A 22,080-nucleotide genomic window follows, 5' to 3' on the forward strand; every position below is an offset into this window, starting at 1 on the left:
AGGCGGACTTTGTAGTGAGCATCCAGAGCTATATCTACATTTCATCCTGACAATGTTTCTCCTGAGCAACTGCGCCAAGAATAGGCAAAGAAAATCGTTACGTGTGAAATTTGTTTGTTAAACTAAACCTGTCATTATAGTAGAATGTACATATTCAGCGAGGGGATTTTAACTCACTAGCTGGTGACACATAACTGGCAAAATCTGGTTCTTTTAGATGTACAATATTTGTGCAGATACGGACACTGACCCCATCCCAAGTGACATCACGGTTTCCTAAGAACTCAAGTCCAACTTTCCGGCATGTAGACCAAGGAAAACCAGGGATGAGATGAGGAAAGGGCAGGGTGTACTTTACTGGCGACAGTAGATTTTAGCAGTTGTTGGTAGGCATTCAACAGGATAGGAAGGTCCGTCCAGAGTGGGCACAAGGGGCAGATGTATTTGGCACAACTAATCTTGCTATTCTATAACACGCAACATTCCTGGTTACTTATTTAAGTGAATATATTTCATTATGTGGATGAAAAATTACTCAGATAATTGATTTACTATATGATGTATCTATTTTAATTTTCCAGCTGAAATATCCTAACATAGAAATTACTAATGTATTTATATAACAGAAATGTATCCATGAAAATAATCCACTAAATATGCTCAGCTACTCACAGCAACACTACTGTCGCAAGATACTGCAGATGATCCTCCTAATTCCTACGCTGGCCACACACTGTGATAACGGGCATTTGGCCCCCTTATACTGCTGCATGCGTGGCCCCAGAATTAGTGTGAAACTGAATAATGGAATCAATATAATCCTTAATGGTTATGTTGGTAAATGAGGTTGGAAGATGAGAAGCTTCAGAAGTTTTTGCCCCCTCAGTCATGTGTGGCCAGAGCAGACAATGATCCTCCCAGATTAACCGGTCCACTATATGAATGGACAATTTCTGTGTTGGGGCAGCACGGTGGCTTAGTGGTTAGTACTTCTGCCTCACAGCACTGGGGTCATGAGTTCAATTCCCGACCATGGCCTTATCTGTGTGGAGTTTGCATGTTCTCTCCGTGTTTGTGTGGGTTTCCTCCAGGTGCTCTGGTTTCCTCCCACACTCCAAAAACATACTGGTAGGTTAATTGGCTGCTATCAAAATTGATCTTGGTCTGTGTCTGTCTGTCTGTGTGTGCATGTTAGGGAAATTTAGACTGTAAGCTCCAATGGGGCAGGGACTGATGTGAATGAGTTCTCTGTACAGCGCTGCGGAATTAGTGGCGCTATATAAATAAATGGTGATGATGATGTGTTGTGTTTGTGCCTCGTACCTCGATCACTGAGGCACCAGACGGGTCTTTCTGTTGTGCAGTAGAACTTTTTGGAGCCTTAGAACTGCATAATCTGTAAAGTGGTGCATTACAGTACACAAACCAGCTCTTCTTTTATTGTTTCCGAGCAGTTCTTTGCCCTGACCTGAGTCACAGGGTACATGGCCTCTCACAAAAAGTGCAACTGTCATATTCTTGTACATCGTAAATGTCTCTTATATCATAACTTTTCCTATAAAAAATAGCGGAACTAATATAATATAGTGTACAAAAAATACAGCACCATGATTAAAACAAATGTAATTACCTCTATTTGAAGAGCAGAAACTGACATAACCAAATAAATATTTTTTAACTATTTCTATGATTTTAACATAATGTCAAACTGGAGGTGTCACCTATAGCCACCAATCAGATTACATATATTTTCTAGAATGCATTAGATAAATAATAGCTACAATCTGATTGGTTGCTATGGGCCACTTTTCGTTTTTAGAAGGTTTGATAAATCTACCTGTAACCCACAAAACTGATTCAAGTGTGTCTGTGTGGTGTGTTTCTGGGCAGCAGGACCCCCCCTTGTGTACTGTTTAAGGCTCTATTAGGACTAACCATTAAACTTTGAGAAAGTGTTGAGATCAGCACAAAACGCGTCAGCCGGTCAGTCACGGAACCAAGCACGAGATGGTTTTGAGTTGCTGTCTATCTTGATGCTCCTAAGGGGACCTATTGAATAGGAAGACTTGTATTATCTACTTTGTTGCCGAAGAGACATCTTTTGAAGGAGCACACCTCCTGCAAGTGCAGGATAACTCAATCAGCGCTGTGGCACGCTTGAGTCCACCGTGAGAGGAGAGTTAGAGTGCCTCTAGTCCCTCCGGAGGGTTGAAAATCTCTTTATTGGTACCGGTAACATTTACACTCCTTTCAATATCTGGGAGCAGCAAGTGAACGAAGTTTATCACTTGTCAATATTATGGAATCTTAATTATTTGAATTTCGAATTCACTGCCAGACTGTATAAATCTACTATTTGAGCCTATAGTACAACGGAACTCTGCCCTATTGGGCCGCTACATTATTTAATAACCTGGAATTATCCTCCGTTTAATTGGAGCAAAGTGGTATATATTATTTGAATGGTCACCATTCACTTATGGAGCTGGACTAATATATAAGGAGATTATCCTGATTCAGCAACATACCGAACATTTTTTTATATGTTTAAATTGTCTTTTATATATTTGTGATTAAATTTACAGTCATTAGTTGCAGCCATCTTTTTGCAATAAAATGGGTGTTATTTCAATTATGGCATTATCAATTTGAATCACCTTTCACAGCGCAGTCTTTCTTTTTGATTATTTACTGTTTAATACATATAAACATATACATTATGCCATGATGGGGCATTGTCATGCCACTTTTGAAGTGCTAGGCTGCCCCGTACTGTCCTCCCCTCCCCTCCAAACTCCTCAATTGTCATTCGCACCAATGCACGTGGCACCCATTCAGTGAATGACACATACCTCCCTAATTTTCCACCCCCGGGACAAAGCTCTCCTGATCGGAATGCTTGGACACAGCCCTCAAATAGAGACTGTCCATGTATGATATAACTAAAAGGCCTATTTATTAACAAGCATTGATATTTTTATCTCCGCTTATCACAGCAATAAAATATATATAAATAAAATCTGTTATCACCACAATTTAGCAATAAAATCCCAACTTATCACTTTGCTTGGCCAGTCTCGTGCGCATGCGTAGTGGAACTGACGGGCACTTCAGGAAGCTTTACTGTCCAGGAAACCGCAGCGTTCTAAAGTAATGAAACGTTCCGTCAGCGTATCATAAAAGTGGAAGGGAAAATGATCTCCACCTGTCATACGATAGAACTTCCGCTGTTAACCTGACGCAGGCATCGCTTTCATCATGAAAAGTGAGGATGGCGCTGAACCATTCAATAAATAGAAATAACATCAAAATATATTAAGAAATCTAATATATATAAGCCTAGCGGCATGTGTTAGTGTGTGTGTGTGTGTGTGTGTGTGTGTGTGTGTGTGTGTATGTGTTTGTGTGTGTGGAAAAAACTATTTTCTCAGAAAGGGCTCATCCAATTGACCTGAAATTTGGTATACTGACATTATTTGACAAAAAAATTATAATAGTGAAGTCAGTTAACTTCCATCATCCCCCCTTCCCCCCGTGGGAGGGGTAGTAAAGGCTAAATTTACCAGTTGAGGGCTCAAACTCTTGACCGTGTGGGTATTTATTTACCAGAGCCTGTGTTTGGTCATGGACAATTGTATGTCGCATTTTCACGAGTACGGAGAAGCAGTGATGTGAAAGTGCAGGTTATGAATACTGCCCTTCAAGGAAGACTGATTGAGCACAGCAATAAGGTGTTTAGCAGAAACGTTGTGTATCGAGAGGTTTTAGAACAGTAAGACAATGGAGATTAAGGATGTGGCGATGAAGATGAAGGATGAGGTGATGGAGAAGAATGATGAGGTGGTGACATGTGGACAAAACCACGTTAAAGGGCGCTTACGTCGGGAAGTAACGCTCTTCCCCTGAGGAGGCCTGGCCTAGCCCCAAATGCATGACAAGAACCTTTTTAACACCTTAAGTAGCTTGATTTGACTAGAATGCATGAGTATCATGCACGGGTTTACTTGTGTGTTATATGTGCCTAAACACATAAGAGATAATTTATAAATTCCTTAATACCTATTCTTAATGTATTTGCTCCTGTAATCACCTGATTTAAACACAAAACATTTCAATATAGTATTGGTCAACATAACTCGCTACAATAGAAATGACAGTAAATTGACTCACACCATTCTCTATATATAGATATCTATTGTCAGGGAAGGCTGTGGTTGTCACTCCATGTTATTTAACCTTTTTATGTTAATAAGAGACTTTTCATTAAAATAGACGTCTCTTGAATAAATAGAATTTTTGTGATATAATATGATGAATCATTTCCATAAACAAATAAGACAATTATTCTGTCTACATGTATGATGTGATTTATATACTTATGTATGTATAAAATATATTTTAATGTGTCATCGTGCCGGCAGTGTCTGCACAGAACCCTGTATTTAGAATGCTGAGTATGAGTCATTACGGGCTCACAGACTTGGACGGAGATCATGCACTTCTGCGATGAGTGGGAGTCGTCAAGGTTTTGATCTTATTTTATGTGAATTCAGTTGCTTTCTAGTTAAATGACTAAGGAGGCCTACACAGCCAACGTTATTTATGGCTTAAATTATATAGAGAATGCATTATTATAGATTTGTGTATTTGTACAATAATTAGCCCAAAACATCTGATCCTACTCATCACACAAACAAATAGCCAGGACGGTTTGTAGCAACCACCTATACGACAATTGTTTTGTTTGTTTTAGACCAGGGGCTAGATTTGCTAAACTGCGGGTTTGAAAAAGTGGAGATGTTGCCTATGGCAACCAATCAGATTCTAGCTTTCATTTATTTAGTGCGATTAACAAAATGACAGCTAGAATCTGATTGGTTGCTATAGGCAACATCTCCACTTTTTCAAACATGCAGTTTAGTAAATATACCCCCCAGGCCTGTTCAACTCTCGGCCCATGGGTCAGATTCAGTATTGCAATATTCTGGACAACTTTCGTAGACTGTGTTTTATGATATAGTTTTATTAAGAACATTCAGGGCGCGAGTACGTAGTTCTAACGTGTCTGTGGTCTTCCTTCATGTAAGAACTTACACAGCATAAGTTTAGACTGATATGCAACAATCCATCAATTGGGGAACACATTTTGCCATTGAAAAATATGTTTCGAAGAAATGCTAAAAGCAGTGGGTTAGAGGTTATTATTTATATAACTAGATAGTAACAGACACATAATTCAAAAAATAATAATAATCCCCTATACTGTCTCCTGGGAGAACACCCAATGAGGAGAGTGGTTAATAAGATAAAAACCAGTGCGGGCTTTTTGCCAAGCAACTGGTACCAGGGCCGCCATCAGGGGGGTAACGGGGGGTACTGTTGTATCGGGCCCGGGCTCACCAGGGGGCCCCGTACAACAGCGCAGCACAGACTTACCTGGGGCCCGCTGCTGGTCTCCGCTGTCACTGTGACAGCCAGGCACCAGGATGCGATCGCAGGGGTGGAGGACTCATTCCCCCTGCGATCATGTGATCTGGCTGTCACAGGCTGAAGATAGAGTAGCGGAGGCTCATGGGGGGGTGGGGGCCCGGGGAACACAGGGGGCCCATACTGGGCCCCATGATTGCTGAAGGCGGCCCTGACTGGTACCATATATAATGTGGAATATACGGAGCGTGGGCTTGTTTTTTTTCTCTGGTTTTGTTTCAAAATATTGCCTTATTGTCATAGCAGCTGTCCATTAAGCCTATTTAAGGCACATTTGGGTATGGCCCGCAAGCCAGCCCTTGCTAGATGTAAACCCCTATACCTGGAAGGTGAGTGCATCTGATTTTAACTGCATTTTAATGGTGTTTAAAGCATATAGGTCAGTGTAGGACCTGCATATAATGAGGTGCCCTTGACGCTGGGATGCAGGCTTAAATGTTTTGATCAAAATATGAACTAATACCCCATGTTTTCATTTTGCTAGACGCACACAGATATGCAGTGTAAAGGATAAGCACTGACAACTGTCTTTTTGTTTTGTATACAGAAAGCATGTTAATTGATTCTCCACAACCTGGCACTGATGTCGGCCCGTCCAGTCCTCTAGACCAGTGATGAGGAAGGGGAGTAGGGAGGCTGGTGGTGGAGAGACAGAGCTCCACCCAGTGGCCATTTAACATAGTGAGTCCATTTCTTAATAGAACAAAAGGGAAATCTTTCTATCTAGCTAATCACCGCAAGATATTAATGCAGCAAAAAGACATGCATGGGTTAAGTGGCAGGTACTGTATACAGTACTTTAGCTCTATTTATTTCTGAGATTATTTGCCCAACATGTCCAGATACATCTTGTACAAATTATTTAACTAAAAATGCTAATCCTTAATCGTTAAAGTTATCTTTTATTGGAATATTTGAAATCACTTCTATTAATATGTTAGCCTTGAAATAATCTATTTTAGCAAAAATAGATTATATTATTATTATTATATTTTATTTAGTGCTGATATACTACACAGCGGTGTACCCTGAGGGGATCATATTGTTTAATGCAAAATCATGCATTTGGGTCTCAAAACCAAAAGGCTAAATATAGTATTTAATGACACTATAATGGAAACTACAGAGGAGGGAAGGTATCTAGGAGTCACTATTATTATTATTATTATTATCTTTGACTTATAAGGCTCCACAAAGGATCTGCAGCGCCGTACATTACATATACAGAACCAAGACACAACATGATACAATAATGTATACAAACACAGGTAACAGGGTAAAGCAAATCAGATTATATCTGGGACAGATAGTGAAAGGGATGGTAGAAATCAGCAAGAAGGCCAAAGCTTATGAAAACAGGGAAAACAGGGCTAGTGAAGCAGGCCAAGAGATACAGAGGGTGAAGGAACAGTAGAACGAGCACACAAGGAAAGAGGGCCCTGCTCATGACTTAAAGGCAGGTAAGCAATGTAACAAAGCAATGAGGAAGGCAAGTCAGATGCTTGGCTGCATTGGGAGAGGAATCAATAGCAGAAAGAAAGAAGTAATAATACCACTGTATGGGTCATTGGTGCAGCCTCATCTAGAATACTGTGTTCAGTTCTGGAGGCCATATCTCCAGAAGGATATAAATACATTAGAGACTGTACAAAGAAGGACAACTAAAATGGTGCATGGCCTACAGCACAAAACTTACCTGGAAAGACTAAAATATCTTAATATGTATTAGGGAAGGGAAAGGGGGACATGATAGAATCTTTCAAATATATCAAGGGTTATATCAAGGTACAAAAGAGAAACATTCTACAAAGGAAGAGAAGTATTAGAACACGAGGACATGTACTGACACTGGGGGGAAGAGAAGTATTAGAACACGAGGACATGTACTGACACTGGGGGGAAGAGAAGTATTAGAACACGAGGACATGTACTGACACTGGGGGGAAGAGAAGTATTAGAACACGAGGACATGTACTGACACTGGGGGGAAGAGAAGTATTAGAACACGAGGACATGCACTGACACTGGGGGGAAGAGAAGTATTAGAACACGAGGACATGTACTGACACTGGGGGGAAGAGAAGTATTAGAACACGAGGACATGTACTGACACTGGGGGGAAGAGAAGTATTAGAACACGAGGACATGTACTGACACTGGGGGGAAGAGAAGTATTAGAACACGAGGACATGTACTGACACTGGGGGGAAGAGAAGTATTAGAACACGAGGACATGTACTGACACTGAGGGGAAGGAGGTTCAGAGGAAATGTGAGGAAAAAGTACTTCACAGAAAGGGTTTGATGTTACCATGGTTAAATAATGGGCAGACTAGATGGAGCAAGTGGTTCTTATCGGCCATCAATTCTATATTTCTATTTAACACATAATACATAAAGAATAACAGTTGTAGCCGTTGGATGGGGAAGTGTGTGTTATTACAAGGCAGCAGCATTATCAGCCACCAATAAAATAGCTGTCCTTAGTGGATGGCATTTCTGAGCAACTACCGGTGGTGCGTCATGGATGGAACGAAGAGAGACAGCGGATGGTGGAGACACAAATCAAGCATGGGTCACTGTAGAAGCCACTGTAGAAACCTTTAATAAGTCAGCTGCTGTCAAACATTGCTGTTCATTACCATTTGTAATAACTGTTAACAACAGATGAAGCTAGATAGCGTCAGAGTGAAAAACATGTGTCGGGTGAATTAGCACGCACTTCCTCCCACGTACTACATAAGAGTGCAGCTAGAGGATAGCGGTGCAGTGGACATGCCTAATCACTTCGAATTATGAAGTATACCTTAAAAATTTCTGGCTAATGTATTACTAATTGATTTTTTGGGAGTGGTGGGGAGGTGTTAACATTACAGTCTAAGGGCCTGATTCATTAGTGATCTTATCTGCCGTTTTTTGCTTATCTTAAGCAAATCCACTCAGGGCATGCCCAGAAAAGGGAGATAAGAAGCAAAATCCACTGCATAAGTGAAGAATTTCTTAAGTTAAGATGAAAATCCATCTTAACTTCACTCTTATCTCCCACGTTTCTTCTTAAAATAAGCATCCTTACTTTTCCACAAGATAAGATCACTAATGAATCAGGCCCTAATTCTTTGCTTTCACCATACAGTACTAATCTACACCAGTTAGACCGGGTACCCACTGGCATTTACATTTTGTTCTTCACCTTTTTAATGCAAGTGCAAAGCATCCAAACACATGTAAAAAAAAATAACACCCATTATAATGTATGTGTCCATACCCATTTTCACTTATACTTGTGTCTTTCCATTTCAATGTAAAAGTCCATTTATAACCATTGGAGCGCATTGTCTACGTATCCTCTAGGGCTTAGGAAGAGCGGTTTAACCTGTCTTCTGCTGTATTTTTCATGTTTATTTTAAAGGCCCATTACTTCCAATGGCTCATTCAATTCAAAGGAGTTGTGTGCTGCATTTAAAAAATTCCAATGAAATGAATAAGTCATTGAAATGAATGGGCCATTGGCATGTATGGAGCTCTCCAATATTGTCATTTGTTTTTGCCACATCAATAGAGATTCAGTTTAATTTCTTTTGATGAGTGGCAAAAGCAAGGAGTACCCGGGACTCACCACCAGCCAATCTCATTGTGGCTATCGGGGGGAAACCGCTTGTGATTGGCTGAGCAGCTAAGGGAAGTCTCAGTCGATTTAATTTACTGTCGTTCTGTGATGCAGATTTTCCCATGGATTACAAGAATTGTCTTGGATTATAAAAAAAAGAATATTTCTCATTGGCTACAAGATAATCCATTGGATTGCAAATTAAGAACAATTTCCACATGTCCCATATATTTTAAGGAGAATTTCCTTTGGAATATAAGACAAATTACTAAATTGGTGAACACGGTTGATAGAGTTCAACTAGTAACAGGAGAAAACACACAGTGTTTTAGTGAGCAAGATGTTCCCAATATAGAAGAGGGGAGCTCCCTACTGAAGACATGTTCAGAGGATCCCCAAGGCATAATAGCCAATATGGTAGTCGCCCAGAACCAGAAGGCTTAAAAGCCAAAAGGGTAGTCGTACAAAGCCAAAGGTAAACACATAAGCAATGATAAGTAATAGCACAGGTTCTCAAGAAGCTGCTAATATAGTCCTGAAAAAAGGCTCAGGTGCTGGCAGCTAGTTAGTAGCAGCAGGTCATTCCCTGATCTACACAGATGAGAGGGACAAGTGTGAACTGGTTGATAACTGAGCCTGTGGCTCACTGTGTAGATGCTGCTATGCTGAAAGAACATTTTCTCAGCACCAGGTTCCTTATGGACATTGGAGTGCCAGATGGCATAATCTGTGCAGCAGAAAAGTGACCATACACTTCTATGGTAAAATACTGACTTCAACCTGTGACTCCTGCAAGCATAAAAATCAATTTTGATGTCATGAGACACTTAATAATGGCTTTAAGCATTTGAACAAGAATTAAACTAGTAAGGGTATGTGACCCGCAAGTCTAACACATAGTCCACAAGTTGTTTTTAAAAAAGTGCACAGAACTTGGGCATAGTTCCGACCATATTCAAATCGAAGCGTATCTCAAGATGTGTTTCGATTGGAAATACGCTCTGCCTAAAACGTTATTTGCAGTACGTAGACAGACAGACAGAGAGAGAGTGCAGGTCACATCAGAATGCACATAAAAAAAATTCTATTATGAAATAAATGAACAACTCTTAACAGTTAAATCATTAATAGAAAAATATGGATTGTAAAAACAAAACATATTTTTTTTACATTAAATACATAAATAAAGATGCTTTGATTGTGTACTGTGCATACAACGGGCCTGATTCAATAAGTAAAGCAAAAAAAAATGATTAACTTTGAACCTTGGCAAAACCATGTTCCAATGCAAATGAGTTTATTATTTTGCACATAAGGAAAATACTGGCTGTTTTTTCATGTAGGACGCAAATACTTGATAGCTTTATTTTTACACTAACATTAAAAGTTTATCTAGGACATGCCCATCCCAATTATAAATCTGTTCTTGCATTTTAAATTTACCCTCCCTCCGATGCAACATGGTTTTGCCAAGGTTTAAAGTTACTCATTTTTTTTTCTTCTCTACTTTCCTTAATGAATAAGGCCCAATGTCTCTCTTGCTTGCGTACACATGTTCTGTGCTAGCTAGTGGCACGACACTTGTAGTTTTTAACACAAATACTATGTCATGTTGGTCATCACTATCAGTCAGCGCTTACACCTGCTCTGTAGCTGGTGCAAATGATACAACTGAACCCAAGCGTAGTTGCGAGAAACACAGGACTTGAATCAGAGTGCCCTCAGCCTTACTGTCCAGGGCCTACGTCAATCACCCCTTCCCTCCCATGTTCCGCCCCTCAAGTCGCGGGCAGTTGTAAGTCATTCGCATTCCCACATGCAATTGCATGCATTGGTGCAAGGTCCTTTCCTGAGCTTGTGCAGAGTTATTTCATGCAAACTGTTATGCAAACTTGCATAGGTCTGAACATGCATCAGGCCCATAGCGTTAATATAAGATTATCATACAGTTTGCATTTGCATTGTTTTATTGCAAAAAGAAGAACCCACAGAAGTAGACACTGGTGGCGAAACGCTTGGTTTACTCCTACACACAGGACCACAGTCACAGTTTGAGATTTATTTATTTGTATATCTAATTTATTTATTTTATTTATTTCAACTATTGATCTCTTAATGTCATTTTCATATTTTGGTTATTTTTTGTTCATTTCACTTCCTTTTCCCATTGCTCAACACTATTCATTCTATAATCAGATTTAGATGTTAACATTATTTTTACTTGTATATCTATATTTAAATTGAGTTTTATATGTATAGTACATATTGTTTTATTTAGTTTTATAGTTTATTTTTTTATTATTTTCTATGTTCCATCTTTCAGTTTTTATTGTATCATGCTTTATTTGCCTCCGTTCCTCTTTTTTACTCCCTGACCTACCCCTTTTCTCCCTCCCCTTCCCCCTGCTCCGTTGCATCCTTATATAAACCTTTTAACCCACAGCGCCCACCGATTTCCTACTTCTCCCAACCACACTACCTCACCGCCTCCCAGGAATAAACCATAGCTTTTATCCCTCATTCAGCTTCCATATGGTACATTACTTTTTTTTTTGCTTTTTTCTTTCAATTTGTTATTTCAATGTACTCTCAAATATAAATGTAAATAAAGCCTTTGCTTCCTGGTAATGTTTGCCCCAAACAACATAGGAAATGTTTTCTTTTAATTACTTTTTCTGAAAGCGGTAGCTGGGATTTCTCACGAGGAAAGAGCAATTTGAATTTCTGAGATAACCAGTATAAACACAGCCGTGACTGAGGGATGTGTTCATGTTTCTAAACAAATGCATATCTGGATGCGCTGGGCTGCAGGAATGTGTAAGAAAATCGTTAGACTATCAAGCATTCCAGGGATCTGAGCCTGCAATGTATTATGTGCAGAATAACAGACGATCTAGAAACAAGTTGGATATATATACTGTGACAAAGTCACTGGATTGTCGTATGATGGCAGGTATATTTCTCTTAGGTTCCTAACCTACTCATTTTAAAACCCCAGGAAAATGTTATTGTCTGTGAGCTGTTAAAGGGCTATGGGTCTGTTGAAAAGCCGGAAAAGGGTCCCGGGGTTTATGGAAGGAGAGAGAGGGCGGGCTCCATCCATTAGACCCATTAATCTGGTCTTCCAAGTTACCAGTGATTCTGCTGGTAATCAGGAGTTGCACCTGAGTGGTGCAGGTAAAAGGCTGCATGTCACTCACCGGACCGTGAGTGCCTCTTCCCGGACATTTAGGAACCGTGGCCGTCCTCCATCCTGAGGGACTGCGCATGCGCAGCCCTTTCCATACCTCCAGTGTATGTTCCTTTAACTAATTGGCAGATCAGGCAACCTCCCTATATTAAGCACCTGTGGTCAACACCACGTTGCTTGATCTTGGAGTCTCATTCCCCATGAGTCTCTGAAGGTGTTCCTGTGTTTCCTCGTTTATTCAGCCCAGCTGATTCCTGTGGTTTCCAAACCACTTCTACCGCTGTGGTTTCCAAACCACTTCTACTACTGTGGTTCCCATACCACTTCTACCATCTACTGTGTTTCATCGTGACTGTAAGCTGATTCCTATCCGCTGCCTCCGTGCACTACAGTCTTCTAAGCACTTCAACTCTACCATGTATCATTGGGACTGTTAGCTGATGCCTATCCGCTGCCTCCGTGCACTACAGTCTTTCATTCACATCCACTCACCTGTTCATGATCGTGACTGTTTGGCTGATTCCTATCCGCTGCCTCCGTGCACTACAGTCTTCAACCTGCAACTCGTCTGTGTTTCATCATCGTGACTGCTAGCTGATTCCTATCCGCTGCCTCCGTGCACTACAGTCTTCAACCTGCAACCCGTCTGTGTTTCATCGTGACTGTTTGGCTGATTCCTATCCGCTGCCTCTGTGCGCTTCAGTCTTCAGCCCTTGTCAACTCTCCCGTGTTTCCTTGAGTCTGCTGCCACTATTGCTACCCGCTACTCTCCGTGACCAACTGTTCCAGTTCAACTCTGCTCCGGTGTCCCATCGTTACTGCACCTACTGGTTGCTATTGGCTACCTCCGTGTTCCCGCAGAGACCCGCTGCTGTTACTTCTCAGCGCTACTCATCCATCTACTACTGATCCGCTCTCCACGCCTTCCTGTGTTCCCTGCTGGTCTACCTACCTGTGCGCTGCACCTGCTAGACCACCGCTTCACCCATCCAGGGACTTTGGATCCTGCCGGCCTCCTGCCCTTCAGGTATCTCTGCACTCCTGTCTGACTGCCTTCTCCTGAACCACGGTATGCATACTTCCCATTGACTGTGCTGTGTATTGCATACCTTGCTGGACTGTGTTGGTTCTCCTCTGGAGTGTACTATCCGCTGAGTCTATTGCCATCATTGACTGTGTTGGTTCTCCTCTGGAGTGTACTATCTGCTGACTCTATTGCCATCATTGACTGTGTTATCTCATGCTGGATTACTTCAAGAGACTTTCTACATTGGCAGTGTTGTTCAGTCATTTATACATTTATATTGTGCATATTACTGTGGATCAAAGTCAAGGTGCCCGTGTATATATTGTGTTGCAGTCTCTCCCCGTGCACCTCCTCACATATATATTCAGTGGTACAACTTGCTAGTAGCAGACCACTGACTCCTGTTTACAGTTTCACCCGTTCCAGTATCCTTTCACATAGCAGTGGTACAACTTGCTAACGCAGACCACTGACTCCCCGGATACCTCCACTTGGATTCCATTCCTTCACTCAGACAGCAGTACAACTTGCTATCCGCAGACCGCTGACTCTCATCACCTCCTCGTTTCTGTTGGACATCCCTCCTCACTATAGCAGTGGTACAACTTGCTACTGCAGACCACTGACTACCTTCACGTGTCCTTTGTCCATACAGTTCCTCGTGTATTACTACTTCCATATTGCCAGTGCTGCTAGTCATAGACTTTCCTGAGCATCTCATCATCTGCTATTTCCTGTTCCGTGATCACCCCGCTACCAGAGTACCATATTACCACCTATACTGCTCTGGTAAGCCTACCACCTGGTGATCCCTGGGTAAAGACTCCTAGTGCCCGTGACAGTAAGATCAGGCCATGACAGACCCAGATACGGAACCTACCGCTAAAGAGATGCTGCAGCATCTGGTCAGCCGTGTGGAGCAACAGGATGCTCGCCAACAGCTGTTACTTCAATGTTACCAATCTTTAACCTCCCAAGGAACATCTGGACAGACCGTTACAGCTAATGTTGAAGCTCCTGTGCTTTCCTCCGTTTCCCCAGTGCCATCCCAGGTGTCTACAGTTCCTACGCTACACCTGCCTACTCCGTCAAAATATGACGGAGACCCCAAAACTTGTAGAGGTTTCCTTAACCAATGTTCAGTCCATTTTGAACTTCAACCTCAAAATTTTTCTACCCATCGTTCCAGAGTGGCCTATCTTATCTCATTGTTTTCTGGACAAGCCCTGGCTTGGGCCTCCCCTCTGTGGGAGAGAAACGATCCAATTCTACAAGATAGTGCCAAATTCATTTCCACGTTCCGAAGTGTGTTCGATGAACCAGGTCGTGTGACCTCCGCTGCTTCCAGCATTCTTCGTTTGCGACAAGGCTCCCATACAGTAGGACAGTATGTCATTCAATTTAGGATCTTAGCCTCTGAACTTCAGTGGAACTCTGAAGCATTAGTTGCCGCCTTCTGGCAGGGGCTTTCCGATAAAATTAAGGATGTACTGACTACCCAAGAACTTCCTTCGTCACTAGAAGATTTGATCTCTCTTTGCCATCGTGTAGATATGAGATTTCGTGAAAGAGAGTCTGAGAAAACAACGGCTGTCAAAGCACCTCTTCGTTCCAACCCTCAATTTCGTCCAGCTCCATCCTCTGCGATTCCCATGGAGATAGGACGTTCCAAATTATCTTCAGAGGAGAGGAAACGAAGAGTAAAGAATAGACTCTGTATCTATTGTGCTGATTCCACGCATATGCTCAGCTCTTGCCCTAAGAGATCGGGAAATGCCAGGCCCTAACTAGTTCTGGAGAGGTGAAGTTAGGGTCCTTGGAGTCCTCTCCATTGTCTATGAAATCTAAAGTCTGCGCTTTCGATGTTACAATTTCTTTTGCTACCAAATCCTTTGAGTCTCAAGCACTGATTGATTCTGGAGCAGCAGGAAATTTCATTTCTAAATCACTAGTGAATCAATGGTCCCTACCAGTGATCACTTTAAAAACACCCATTACTGTGACGGCTATAGATGGATCACGCCTCATCAATGGTCTCATCACCCAGAGTACGTCTCCAGTAACCCTTCAGATTGGTGTACTACACCATGAAGAAATTTCGTTTTTAATTCTTCCAGTTACGACAAGTCCGATTGTCTTAGGCCTTCCATGGCAAGTTACGTCTTGGGGGTCTGAATGTCACCATCGTTGCCTCTCTCAAGTTATTCCTCTTAAAGTACAGCAATCTTCCATCTCATCTTCCTCCCCGGGACTCCCTCCTCAGTATGCTTCATATGCCGATGTGTTTGATAAAGCTCAGTCTGAACGTCTTCCTCCTCATCGTTCTTGGGATTGTCCGATCGACCTTCTACCTGGCAAGACTCCTCCCAGGGGTCGGGTCTATCCTCTCTCGTTACCTGAAACTCAAGCCACATCTGAGTACATACAGGAGAATCTCCAGCGTGGGTTCATTCGACCTTCCACCTCTCCCGCTGGAGCTGGGTTCTTCTTCGTCAAAAAGAAGGATGGATCATTACGCCCTTGTATAGATTTTCGTGGACTCAACGCCATTACTATCAAGAATCGGTATCCCATTCCGCTGATCACTGAGCTATTTGATCGCATCAAGGGAGCTCGGATATTTACTAAGTTGGATCTTCGTGGTGCCTACAATTTAATTAGAATCCGTTCCGGTGACGAATGGAAGACCGCGTTTAACACCAGAGATGGGCATTACGAATATTTAGTAATGCCCTTCGGGCTGTGTAATGCCCCCGCGGTTTTCCAGGGTTTCATCAATGAGATCTTTCGGGACTTATTATATGTATGTGTCGTTGTCTACCTGGACGACATATTGATCTTCTCACAGGACCTGCCTTCTCATCACCAACATGTGGCAGAGGTCCTCTCCAGACTACGGAAGAACTCGTTGTTCTGTAAATTGGAGAAATGTTCATTCGAGTTACCCCAGATTCCATTCTTGGGGTATATAGTTTCCGGAGTTGGCCTGAAGATGGATCCAGACAAAGTAAATGCTGTACTACATTGGCCTCAGCCAACTACTCTTCGTGCCATCCAGCGTTTTTTAGGTTTTGCCAATTACTATAGACGCTTCATTCAAGACTTTTCATCCATTGCATCTCCCATTGTGGCCCTAACTCGGAAAGGGGCTAATACTAAGCAATGGTCATCTGAGGCTCTCCAAGCCTTTCAAATCCTCAAAGAGTCCTTCTCGTCTGCTCCCATTCTGCGACAGCCTGATGTGACACTCCCCTTCTTCCTAGAAGTAGATGCCTCTAATGTGGGCTTAGGAGCTATTCTCTCCCAACGCTCGGAGCAACAAAAATTACATCCTTGTGCCTTCTACTCTCGGGGTCTTCTGCCCGCAGAGAAAAATTATACGATCGGGGACAAGGAGTTGCTGGCCATCAAAGCTGCATTAGAGGAATGGAGATACTTGTTGGAAGGAGCTCGCCATCCGGTGACGATCTTCACGGATCATAAGAACTTGTCATATTTGCAATCTGCTCAATGCTTGAACCCTCGTCAAGCAAGATGGTCTCTTTTCTTTTCCCGTTTTGAATTAATTATAACCTTCAAACCAGCCGCTAAGAACAAGAAAGCTGACGCTCTATCTCGAGCTTTTGTGACGTCCTCTGATGTAGAAGAGGTTCCCAACCATGCTATTCTAGACCCCAAATGTATTTCTCTGGCTGCTTCATCCACCAAAATGCTACCATTTGGGAAGACCCTTGTGCCTCCTACTCTGAGGAGGAAAATCCTTTCGTGGTTCCATGCCTCTCGTTTTTCTGGACACGCCGGTGAACACAAGACCTTTGAGATTCTCTCTCGTAGTTACTGGTGGCCTTCAATGAGGAGAGACGTCAAAGAGTTTGTTGCTTCCTGTGATTTATGTTCTCAGTTCAAATCCTCCCGCAGAACTCCAGCAGGGTTGCTGCGACCACTACCCATTCCGTCCAAGCCTTGGACCCATATTAGTATGGATTTCGTTATTGATTTGCCACCAAGTAAGAATCACAATACTATTTGGGTAGTGGTAGACAGATTTTCGAAGATGGCTCATTTCGTCCCTCTGTCCGGTTTACCTTCCTCGTCTACTCTGGCTGAACATTTCATTAAAGAAATCTTCCGCATCCATGGATGTCCGTCTGAGATTGTGTCGGATAGAGGAGTACAATTCGTTTCCAGATTCTGGCGGGCCCTTTGTAAAACCTTGGGCATACGATTAGCACTCTCATCTTCTTACCATCCGCAATCTAACGTACAAACAGAACGAGTCAATCAAGATCTTGAGACCTTTATTAGGATGTTCTCTTCAGCCAACCAAGACAACTGGGTAGAATTGCTCCCTTGGGCTGAATTCGCCCATAACAACATGTACCATGAGTCATCATCCAAAACTCCATTCTTTGTGGTTTACGGTCACCATCCGTCTTTTCCGGAATTTCCTGCCCTCCCGCCCACCCAAGTTCCTGCTGTGGAGACTGCTTGTCAGACCTTCAAAAATATCTGGTCTCAGGTCAAAACCTGTTTAAAGAAGACATCTAACAAATATAAGTCTTTCGCAGATAAGAAGAGGCGGGCTATTCCACCACTAAAAATTGGAGATCGTGTCTGGTTATCTACCAAAAATATTCGTTTGAAGGCTCCATCTATGAAATTCGCCCCTCGTTTTATTGGTCCATATAGGATCATTCAAGTTATCAATCCAGTATGTGTTAAACTTCTTCTTCCTAAGAATCTTCGGATTTCCAATGCCTTTCATGTGTCGTTACTCAAACCTCTTATCATCAACCGTTTCTCAACTCCTCCCTCAGCTCCGCAGCCAGTTCAAGTTCACCAGGAGGAGGATTTCGAGATTACTGAGGTATTGGATGCAAAAATTTCGCGAGGAGTCCTCCGTTTCCTCGTTCATTGGAAGGGCTTTGGTCCTGAGGAGCGCTCTTGGATCAAAGCTGAAGATCTTAATGCTCCTGCCCTTTTGAAGAAGTTTTATTCCAAAAATCCGGACAAGCCCGGTTCCAGGCGTTCTGTGCCCACCTTTAAAAGGGGGGGTACTGTCAATCACCGGACCGTGAGTGCCTCTTCCCGGACATTTAGGAACCGTGGCCGTCCTCCATCCTGAGGGACTGCGCATGCGCAGCCCTTTCCATACCTCCAGTGTATGTTCCTTTAACTAATTGGCAGATCAGGCAACCTCCCTATATTAAGCACCTGTGGTCAACACCACGTTGCTTGATCTTGGAGTCTCATTCCCCATGAGTCTCTGAAGGTGTTCCTGTGTTTCCTCATTTATTCAGCCCAGCTGATTCCTGTGGTTTCCAAACCACTTCTACCGCTGTGGTTTCCAAACCACTTCTACTACTGTGGTTCCCATACCACTTCTACCATCTACTGTGTTTCATCGTGACTGTAAGCTGATTCCTATCCGCTGCCTCCGTGCACTACAGTCTTCTAAGCACTTCAACTCTACCATGTATCATTGGGACTGTTAGCTGATGCCTATCCGCTGCCTCCGTGCACTACAGTCTTTCATTCACATCCACTCACCTGTTCATGATCGTGACTGTTTGGCTGATTCCTATCCGCTGCCTCCGTGCACTACAGTCTTCAACCTGCAACTCGTCTGTGTTTCATCATCGTGACTGCTAGCTGATTCCTATCCGCTGCCTCCGTGCACTACAGTCTTCAACCTGCAACCCGTCTGTGTTTCATCGTGACTGTTTGGCTGATTCCTATCCGCTGCCTCTGTGCGCTTCAGTCTTCAGCCCTTGTCAACTCTCCCGTGTTTCCTTGAGTCTGCTGCCACTATTGCTACCCGCTACTCTCCGTGACCAACTGTTCCAGTTCAACTCTGCTCCGGTGTCCCATCGTTACTGCACCTACTGGTTGCTATTGGCTACCTCCGTGTTCCCGCAGAGACCCGCTGCTGTTACTTCTCAGCGCTACTCATCCATCTACTACTGATCCGCTCTCCACGCCTTCCTGTGTTCCCTGCTGGTCTACCTACCTGTGCGCTGCACCTGCTAGACCACCGCTTCACCCATCCAGGGACTTTGGATCCTGCCGGCCTCCTGCCCTTCAGGTATCTCTGCACTCCTGTCTGACTGCCTTCTCCTGAACCACGGTATGCATACTTCCCATTGACTGTGCTGTGTATTGCATACCTTGCTGGACTGTGTTGGTTCTCCTCTGGAGTGTACTATCCGCTGAGTCTATTGCCATCATTGACTGTGTTGGTTCTCCTCTGGAGTGTACTATCTGCTGACTCTATTGCCATCATTGACTGTGTTATCTCATGCTGGATTACTTCAAGAGACTTTCTACATTGGCAGTGTTGTTCAGTCATTTATACATTTATATTGTGCATATTACTGTGGATCAAAGTCAAGGTGCCCGTGTATATATTGTGTTGCAGTCTCTCCCCGTGCACCTCCTCACATATATATTCAGTGGTACAACTTGCTAGTAGCAGACCACTGACTCCTGTTTAAAGTTTCACCCGTTCCAGTATCCTTTCACATAGCAGTGGTACAACTTGCTAACGCAGACCACTGACTCCCCGGATACCTCCACTTGGATTCCATTCCTTCACTCAGACAGCGGTACAACTTGCTATCCGCAGACCGCTGACTCTCATCACCTCCTCGTTTCTGTTGGACATCCCTCCTCACTATAGCAGTGGTACAACTTGCTACTGCAGACCACTGACTACCTTCACGTGTCCTTTGTCCATACAGTTCCTCGTGTATTACTACTTCCATATTGCCAGTGCTGCTAGTCATAGACTTTCCTGAGCATCTCATCATCTGCTATTTCCTGTTCCGTGATCACCCCGCTACCAGAGTACCATATTACCACCTATACTGCTCTGGTAAGCCTATCACCTGGTGATCCCTGGGTAAAGACTCCTAGTGCCCGTGACACTGCAGCTCAGCTCAGTCAGTCTCTTACTGCCTGGGGACAGTGAGAGAAAGCATGATATCTGCCTGTAAGTAACTGTGCTGAAACGTCTTTTTGTTTTGTCTTAGTTTGTTAGTCAGGGATGACCGGTGTTTAGTTAGAGCCGGACAGCAAGATGCTTATTTTGGAATTTCCTTTTGTTTTCTTACTGAATAAAAGTGACTGAGGCCAGTTTCACAAAACCATTGCATTTGTGTGAAATCTCTCGACTGCTATAAACACCATCTACCCAGGAGATGTACCGACCCCCCCACTTGGTCACATCTACCCAGGAGATGCACCGGCCCCCCCTCAGTCACATCTACCCAGGACATGTACCGCCCCCCCCCCTCGGTCACATCTACCCAGGAGATGTACTGGCCCCCCACTTGGTCACATCTACCCAGGAGATGTACCGGCCCCCCACTTGGTCACATCAACCCAGGAGATGTACCGGTCCCCCCTCGGTCACATCTATCCAGGAGATGTACCGGCCCCCCCCACTTGGTCACATCTACCCAGGAGATGTACTGGCCCCCCACTTGGTCACATCTACCCAGGAGATGTACTGGCCCCCCACTTGGTCACATCTACCCAGGAGATGTACTGGCCCCCCACTTGGTCACATCTACCCAGGAGATGTACTGGCCCCCCACTTGGTCACATCTACCCAGGAGATGTACTGGCCCCCCACTTGGTCACATCTACCCAGGAGATGTACTGGCCCCCCACTTGGTCACATCAACCCAGGAGATGTACCGGTCCCCCCTCGGTCACATCTATCCAGGAGATGTACCGGCCCCCCCCCCCCACTTGGTCACATCTACTCAGGAGATGTACCGGCCCCCACTTGGTCACATCAACCCAGGAGATGTACCGGCCCCCCTCGGTCAAATGACCATGCTCAACAACTTTGATAAGTGTGGGAGGGGGCGTGCTATGTAATGCCGAGAATCACGGCATTGCGTAGCGGGGGCCTAATGATGCGTATTGCATCATTAAATCTCAGCTCTGCCATGATCCAGGTGGAAGCCTACTTTTCCAAGAGGACTCCAAGGAATTCAGGAGCCTCCCGGAAATTCCAGGAAAGTAAGCAAGAACAGTTTTATTATGGGATAGAAACCAATAAAATGTAGGAATGATGGTAGAATAGTTGCAATCAGTGGTGGATTGGGGGGTATATGGGGTATGTCATACCGCCACTTCTCCTATAGCCTTCATTGTAGCACTATCACATTTCGTTCCCATTACACTTTTCATACCACCACTTCTAAATTTTCACTTCGACCACTGGCTACAATATTGAGCAACTGGTAGATTTGGCACATATACGACTGCTGAATGGTCAATTAGTCTTCTCTACAGGATAACAGTTAAAGCAACACTTGATCATGCTGGCAACAAGCACAGTAAAGAATAAGCAAGTACTGATAATCTCACAATAATAAACCTTCAATATAGTTATGAAATATCACATCACGTTTTTCTGCAAAACGTATATTTATGAATAAGTCATTTTTTTCATATTCTTTAAAATAATAAATGTATTCTGCCTACATTTATTATAAAACATTGTCTTAAATGAATTCAGTCATTAATATAGAACGTTGCCATTCAGTTCTCATCATAAAACCTCCCCCCGCCCAGTGCCACATGGGCCTGGAGCTGAAATTTACAAAGGGCCTAAACCCCATATTGTCTAAAGGAACATTGCACACACACAGCAATTGCAACTACAAGGTGAGCTGGCGAAGGTGGAACCAAATACAACAGATGCAACACAGTTTTCACCTGTGCCGGCTCATTTTAACCCCTGCCTACCACCACA

The 22,080-nt window shown here is 43.3% G+C and overlaps 1 protein-coding gene across 2 annotated transcripts in view; it reads left to right on the forward strand.

Moving 5' to 3' along the window:
* Nucleotides 1-22,080, forward strand: part of COLEC10 (collectin subfamily member 10) — a 74,569-nt gene that overhangs the window by 12,020 nt on the left and 40,469 nt on the right. The window contains exon 1 of one of the 2 annotated variants that reach the window (XM_075211410.1): nucleotides 6,063-6,168. The exons of the other annotated variant lie outside the window; for it this stretch is intronic. The gene's annotated coding sequence lies outside the window, so the exon portion shown is untranslated. Of the gene's footprint in view, nucleotides 1-6,062; nucleotides 6,169-22,080 lie in introns of those variants that run through there. 2 annotated transcript variants of the gene reach the window in all.

This window comes from Mixophyes fleayi, chromosome 5, assembly GCF_038048845.1.
Source record: "Mixophyes fleayi isolate aMixFle1 chromosome 5, aMixFle1.hap1, whole genome shotgun sequence".
Classification (NCBI taxonomy): domain Eukaryota; kingdom Metazoa; phylum Chordata; class Amphibia; order Anura; family Limnodynastidae; genus Mixophyes; species Mixophyes fleayi.